At 40.0% G+C, this 7,205-nt stretch overlaps 1 long non-coding RNA gene across 1 annotated transcript; it reads right to left on the reverse strand.

The window, feature by feature from the left end:
• Positions 1 to 892: 892 nt before the first annotated feature.
• LOC147422814 (uncharacterized) lies at positions 893 to 1,542 on the reverse strand. Its single transcript, XR_015186733.1, has 2 exons — positions 1,223 to 1,542; positions 893 to 1,142 (listed from the first exon to the last, which is right to left on the reverse strand). It is a non-coding gene; the product is annotated as an uncharacterized LOC147422814 (long non-coding RNA).
• Positions 1,543 to 7,205: the final 5,663 nt, after the last annotated feature.

Below are 7,205 nucleotides of genomic sequence, written 5' to 3' on the forward strand. Positions count from 1 at the left end.
GAAAGATAGACAAGACCAACCCACCTCCACCATTCATCTCTTAAAGTAGGGTCGACTATTGCCAATGCATATCTTGTCAAATTTTTTTACTGCACGTCTGCTTCAAAGAATGCTTTTTTGTATCGGGCTTGAAACTCGATCGGCAGCATGCTATTTTTTTTAGCCACAATTTCTTTCAAGGCAAGTGTATATTTTTCCTGTAGACATGAAGACAATGATCAAAAAAACCTATGGATCTATTATTTTTTGACACTCAAAAAGTGAACAATCTCAAAGCACATACTTGATGTAGAAGTTGAGACATTAGAGCTACAGGTACATTGTACCAGGACTTCTTTCCCACCCTTTTATCTATATATGTCTGCCTACATCCAACTATATACAACATATGGCAGTTTCTCCATGATTGCTTCCTTGGAAGCAAGACCCATTGCCCGCACCATCCATAACATGTCTATATATATGATGTGGATACATATCCTGTTTCATTCAATCTACAAGAAATTGAGCGGCAATGTTTAAATATTTGTCAGTCAATCTTGCATTATTTCAAGACAATTACATACTCAAATACATCAAAGAGATTTTACTTGTTTATATGCATCACTATGCTCAGCATGTCGGCTTCATTTGTGGAGTCTACTTTGACTAATTCAACTCGAACTCGAGGGTGTAGATCTGCATCTTTCTCGTAAGCAACACCTAACAAGATAAAAAATGATTATTAAATATATTTCTTAAGAAAACCACAAATTGATACCATTAGCAATGCAGCTAGATTACTCTCTTTCAGTACTCCCATCCAAGCAAAAAGCCTATGGTTGCCATCCCAGGTATACAACATTTTACCACATAGATCGCTCCAACAAGTGTTTTGGATGTCAGTCTTAAACTCATCGTTTATTTCAGGCCATAAGGGATTCCATGTCTTCTTGGTATCGTGATCCACATCAATGATTGGATATCCCAGTGCATCAAGAGAGCATATGAAGCTTCCCTTGGGTTTGTAATACCCCTCCAACAAAAATGTATCTACAAGAGGTTGCAAATGCTTGGCATCCCATCTAATTTATCTTGCTTTTTCTAGCTAGCTTCACCAAACAGCATAGTGGAACCCGAGGGAGCAAAGATTCATGCTCTACCTGCAAGCAATTACAATATATGTCAAAGACAAATCCAAAGGATAGTTATAGTAAGCTTTAACCAAAAAGCTATAATTTACCTTCAAATTTCCTAGATGCTTTGATAACATATCTTGTCGAGCTGTAACGTTTTCATTTATGGGAAATTCTCTCCCACCGTTTGCCCCTGCAGTCATATAAGCCTCCATTTCTCGATCATCAATCTCCTCGTCAGAGTTGTATTTGTCCTCCACAAACCCAGACGATGCTCCTTCTTGAACTTTAGCTTTTTCCTTTGGCAGATTTTTTGGATTTATCGATTGTCACGACAGGTGGAGATGCCACCACACTAGCTGCTATGCGAAATATTCATAGCAGCAGATGAAGATAGTTCTTCTTGTTCTTTCCTTGCAATCTTGTTGACCCGCTATCAAACATTTAATACATTGCAAATTAATCAACATACAAACTTTTGGCAACTATTTGAAAGATAAAACTCCAATGCAAGAAACACAAATCTCTAGACAAATAAACAAAGCAATTACCAGATCGGTTTCGACCACGCAACAAGGCTTTTTTGTGCCTTCTTCAGGGTATTCATCTCTTTGTTAGTTGAAGGTACATGAGGCAGAGGAGCATCCTTGCCATCATACACTTCTAACACGGAAACAGAAAAGCATCCTGAAGGCATTTTTCTACCATGTATCTTCGCCAAGTTTGAAGTCTTCTATATTTGTCCAATACCAATTGCTTCCCCGTTATGTATAAACTCAACACTAGCACCAATATCAGATTTCTTGGCCATCGAAAGAGAACTGATAGCCTAGCACAAAATACTAATCTGTCAAAAAGAAATGCAGATTATATTAGTGTCAATATTTCTTCTATTTTTCTCTTGAATTTCTCTTTTTCTACAACTGTACAACTCTTTGTCGCTATCACTCTCTCGAAGATATTTCTCTCTACTATATTCGAATGTTAAATTTAAACCTTTATCCGATCTTTCAATCTTTCTCATCCCTCTCGACCTACAACCATCTCTATCAACCTGCTTTTCTCTCCTCTCTCTTGTCCAACAACCCTATTTTGCCAAGAGAGCGAGCATTGGCTTGCTGCACAAGGGAGAAAGCGAGGGAGAGACGGAGGTAGAGTGTGGAAAGAAGTTATAAGTACCTTGAGTATTTTGCTCTCCGCGTGTTACGTAAGATTCAAGTAAAAAATAGTTTCCCAAACCCTCTTTATATAGGCTCGCTGTAAAGTTAACGTAGACGTACTTGGCAAGCCAATAATAAGGTAACATGTGTTGTCTTTTGTGTGCGCATGTGTACACACTCCCGTGCACACCCTATGTAGCAGTACCTTAGAGAACAAAATTTTCCTCTATAATTGTGGCAGTTTGAGAGCCCTTAGTCAATATTTAGGCATTGCTACAATACAAAAACAAATGCTTCTTTTAATCCTCTCATCCTCTATGTCCTAATTAAACCATAGTAGCTAGCACAAAAGCTGCTTGCGTAATTATCTAAGCATAACCATCGTAAGCTTCGGTGTAACGATCTTGCAAAGCAAGTGTGCACACACGAAGATTATCGGATCTTCCTCTCTCTCTCTCTCTCTCTCTCTCTCTCTCACACACACACACACACACACACACACACACACACACACACATGCGCGCGCGCGTGAGAACAACATATAGCATATAACAAAAATACAGAATTTATCAATACAAGGAGGAAGGGGGAAGGGAGCGCTAGCACTCACCATCTAAACCTAGAAGTGAACATAAGCAGGGAAGGGGCGCTAGCGCTCGGCAAAAGGAAAACATGAGGGCGAGGCTATCAAGCCCTACTATAATGATCCCATAGTTTCACTTAATCCATAGCTCAATTCAATTCGTTTCATCACATCGTATTGCTATCAGATTGGCTCGATTTCAATCAGATTTACATGGATGCTCCTACAGTCAAGGAGGATACTAAGAGGGTGCCCCTCCCCTGTAGGCTTAGGATCAAAGAGCGCTAGCGCTCAGCTGAATGGCCCGTTGATCGCACAAAATATCTTTGAGAGTGCTAATCACGTCGGCAAGCATCACGTCTCCCACTTGATGATTTGCAAAATGTAACCAGGGTTTTGAAAGCCAGGTCTCTGGCAATCCTTTTCGGATATGCCCGGCTTGCTGTTGCATGGGCAGTCATCGCTGATCGTCTCCCTCACAACTGCAAGAAAAGGCAGGGAGCGCTAGCGCTCAGCAAAAGGTAAAAACCGCGTGCACTATTTAATTCTTGCGCTCGCCATAGCTGCCATGGGAGAAACAGTCAATTCAGCCCTGTTGCGCAGGCCCCTCCCATGCATGCTTAGGATCAGGGAGCGCTAGCGCTCAGTAACGGGGCTGAAGGCCGGCTGATCGCTCGAAATATCTAACCTTTGATCAGACTGAGTGCTTATCACGTAGCTTAATGTTAATCTCCCTTGAGTTCATTGAACTGGTTGATCGCACGAAATATTTGACCTTTGAGAGTGCTAATCACGTTGGCAAGCATCTCGTCTCCAGGTTGATGACCTACGAAATATAACCAGGGTTTTGAGAGGTCTTCGGCACTCCTTTTTGGTTCTGCCCTGCTGCGCAGGCCCCTCCCCTGCACGCTTAGGATCAGAGAGCTCTAGTGCTCAGTAACAAAATATCTGACCTTTTGAGATCATCACGTGCTCATCACGTAGCTTGAGGAGACAAACCTGCAGACAAAGCTCTGACCAGCTTGTGCTGCTTGTACGGAGCCTTTGTAGCTACTTAGGACGGAGTTTTTTTTAGCAGTGAAGAATGGCCTTTGTAGCTATTTAGGGCGGAGTTTTTTTAGGAGCTTTTCATAGTTTTTTTTAGAGTTCTTTTATAGCTTTTTACAGTACCCCTCTAATTTGTGGAAATTACAAAAATACTCCTCAAATTTCAAAAATCCCCAAAATACTCTTGTATCTTATTTTGTTTTTTTTCTTAGATTTTCAAATCTTTACTCTTGACTATTGACATCTGTTTTTGAGTGCTTAGCAACTAATTTGTCACAAAATACCTTGCAATTAAAGAAGAAAAATGTCTTAAAAAATTAAGGTACTCATCTCAAATTCTAGTTTTAGCATCTTATATGATAGAAAATCAGTCTTCTTATGAAAAGCTACAATGTTTTTTATTTTTGGTGAAATTTACGACAAAATATTGGGGCTATTTTAAGAACATTTTATATTTGAGGGATAATTTGGAAATTTTTGGGGAGTTCCACTAATTAGAGGGGTAATTTGGTAATTTTTCCCTTAAATCTAATGCCATCAAGGTAAAGGAATAAAGATTAAAAAAACTCCTAACAATACAACCAAAGTATTTATAGGGGTTTTTTTGAAATTTGTGAAATTTGAGCAGATATTGGGAATTTTCTCACATGAGGGGTATTTTGTTTCCTTGTGTTAATTAAAAAGTTTAAGCACATCTCTAAGCCTCAATAATTGTAGCTCAAGGAAGGATTGACCTCTTGGCCTAACAATCTAACCAAAGTAGTTTCAAAAGTATTTTGGGAATTTGTGAAATTTGAGTGGTATTTTGGGAATTTCCTCAAATGAGAGGTATTTTAGTAATTTTTCCTTGTGTTAATTAAAAAGTTTAAGCACATCTTTAAGCCTGTATAATTGTTGCGCAAGGATTGACCTTTGGATCGAATTCCATATAGATGTTGGAGAGAATAAGGGGAGCTTCTAGTTGTGAAGAGAAGGAGAGTATTAGAGGTAGAGTAAGGCTAAGAGAGTGAAGAGTAATTTTGAGCAATGGCTTCATCTTCAACGTGCACGGTGAGTTTGTTGTTGAATACTACTAGCAGTATCCCTCTAATGCTTGATTGCACAACAAGATTTTCCTTGGTGAACCCTAGGGATTACGACGGTTGTGGGGATAGTGAGATGTTTGCCATCGTCTCCACTCCAGATGGGGATATCCAGACAGAGGTGAAAGATGGTGTGACAATAAGTCATCAGTTTCAATTCCTTCTAGATTCAACCTTGTCTACAAGGTTTTTGTTGGTCACTGAAAATCGAGTGGATAAGTCACCAAAGCCGACTGTGGTGGTAGTTGAGTTGTCGGATAGATCCATTGAGGGGATGACGGTTAAAAAATTTACTGACAAAAAGAAAAAAATTTGTTTCTGCTTTTCATCAAGCAGAGCTAGACGGTTTAGCAGCGAAAGAAAAAGAACACATATATAAATCTTCGCGTTTGGACCAAATGGAAAAAACTCAGAGTACGCTGGAATACATTGCTTTCAATAGCCACAAGTATCCCAAGTTGAGTCGGATGATTTCTAGACGTTCAATTAAGAAGCGCGTTGATGAAGTTCCGCAAGTGTATAATTTAGATTGCGTCTATGAGTTGGAGGCCGTGCCAGATGGTCTCCAAAAAATGTTAGGAATGGAACGAAAGTGTGATGGTCATTGATGGGTAAAGCCTGTTCATTCTAGAATGAGGTATCCAGCATTGATCAAAAGAAGTAAATGTGGCGGGCACCTCATCTGCAAAAATAGCTCATGTTCAATCAATGCAATGAACGGGCATCCAAATGAGACTTCTTGGACAAGGAAGTTGTTAACGTCAATAGCATCGATTGGTATATTGAGCTTTGGAAATGGAACTCTTCGTTGCTTCCATTGTGGTAATTGTCCAGTTCTGTTGCAAGAGTGTCCCTCCACTGTGTACTATGTGCTCATTGAATTCAACTGGACCCATTTGTTTATCCACATCGGAAGGCATAATCACCCCATCGCAAAGGGAGTACTACGCTCGACAATACATAGGACGAGGGAGCTTGTGTCTCGTGTGGTGTCTGAAACACCAACAAACTGGACCTAGGCATTTGCGGTTGAATCTGGCAAAGCAGATGGTAATGGGGGCAGTGATTCAAGAAAATGGGGAGGAGCTAAATAGCAAAGAGCTACTATCTGTGTTGGAGGAGATGCAACCATTTATTCCTACGCAATGATATTGATTTGTATTTGTGTCTGTCAAATAATAAACGTCCTCCTAGAGAATGATCTTTGAATATGTTTTATTAAATTTGGATTCAAACACTAGATGAGAGAAGCAACTACCACAAGGATTGGCATTGGTGCCGAGTCTCAATTGCTGTGGCTAAAAAATAGTTGTGGCTACAGGTTCTTCCACAGTATGCTTTTTCCGGGTCAATCCATAGATCATAACAAAAGATGTCAAGTGTTCAAAATGTCGATCAATAGCCCGCTTTTGGTGTGGAGCTTGTGAATAGGACGCGACAAGACGGAAGTGGAGACTTGCGAAAAATCTGGGTTTGTTTCGATCACGTTCGTAGAGTTGTGGGATGAACAACAATGGCAGCACATGTCTACGACCCTACGTAAGTCCTACTTACATGGTGTGCGTGTTTTCCTTCTATCCATTATGGTATACAATAATCTTCAAACTTTGCAGGATTCAAGAAATGCAAACAATTGCAATTTGTGAGATGAAGGAAGAGGACACACAGGCACAAATCATGTTTTGGGAAATGTTGAAATTGGTGCTATTGGAAAGCGGGCACAGACCAGCTGATTTTAGAGGATTCATGGTAGATGAAGCTAGTGCAAACTGGAAAGCTATTTGAATTGTGTTCAATGGAGGACCTGACAATGTTATGAAAGGGAGAGAACGGTCATGCTTGTTTCATTGGGAGCAATGCTTGCACATTCATACCATGCAAACGTGCAAAAATAATTTCAAGACGAGCACAAGCGTATGTGTGAATTGTTGCATTGTGCAAGAAGCGAGGAGGAGGCAACGAGATTGTACAAGACTATTTGAGCTTGGTGGGTTTTTGGAAAAGTGTCAGACTGTAACTTGTCGCAAATGAATTGTTGGCTAAGTTGGCGGCATGTGCGCTACCCTCGCTGCAGAAAGCACTTTGTTGGGGTAAAACAATGAATGTTAATGGAGATTAGTATAATGTTGCTTTTGTACAATATCTTGATAACAATATGATGCAGGAGGTGAATGATTTTTCATATACATTCCTACTACAAACCTTGCTGAAACAAAAC

This window comes from Adiantum capillus-veneris, chromosome 27 (genome assembly GCF_014529385.1).
Source record: "Adiantum capillus-veneris isolate H3 chromosome 27, ASM1452938v2, whole genome shotgun sequence".
NCBI lineage: Eukaryota > Viridiplantae > Streptophyta > Polypodiopsida > Polypodiales > Pteridaceae > Adiantum > Adiantum capillus-veneris.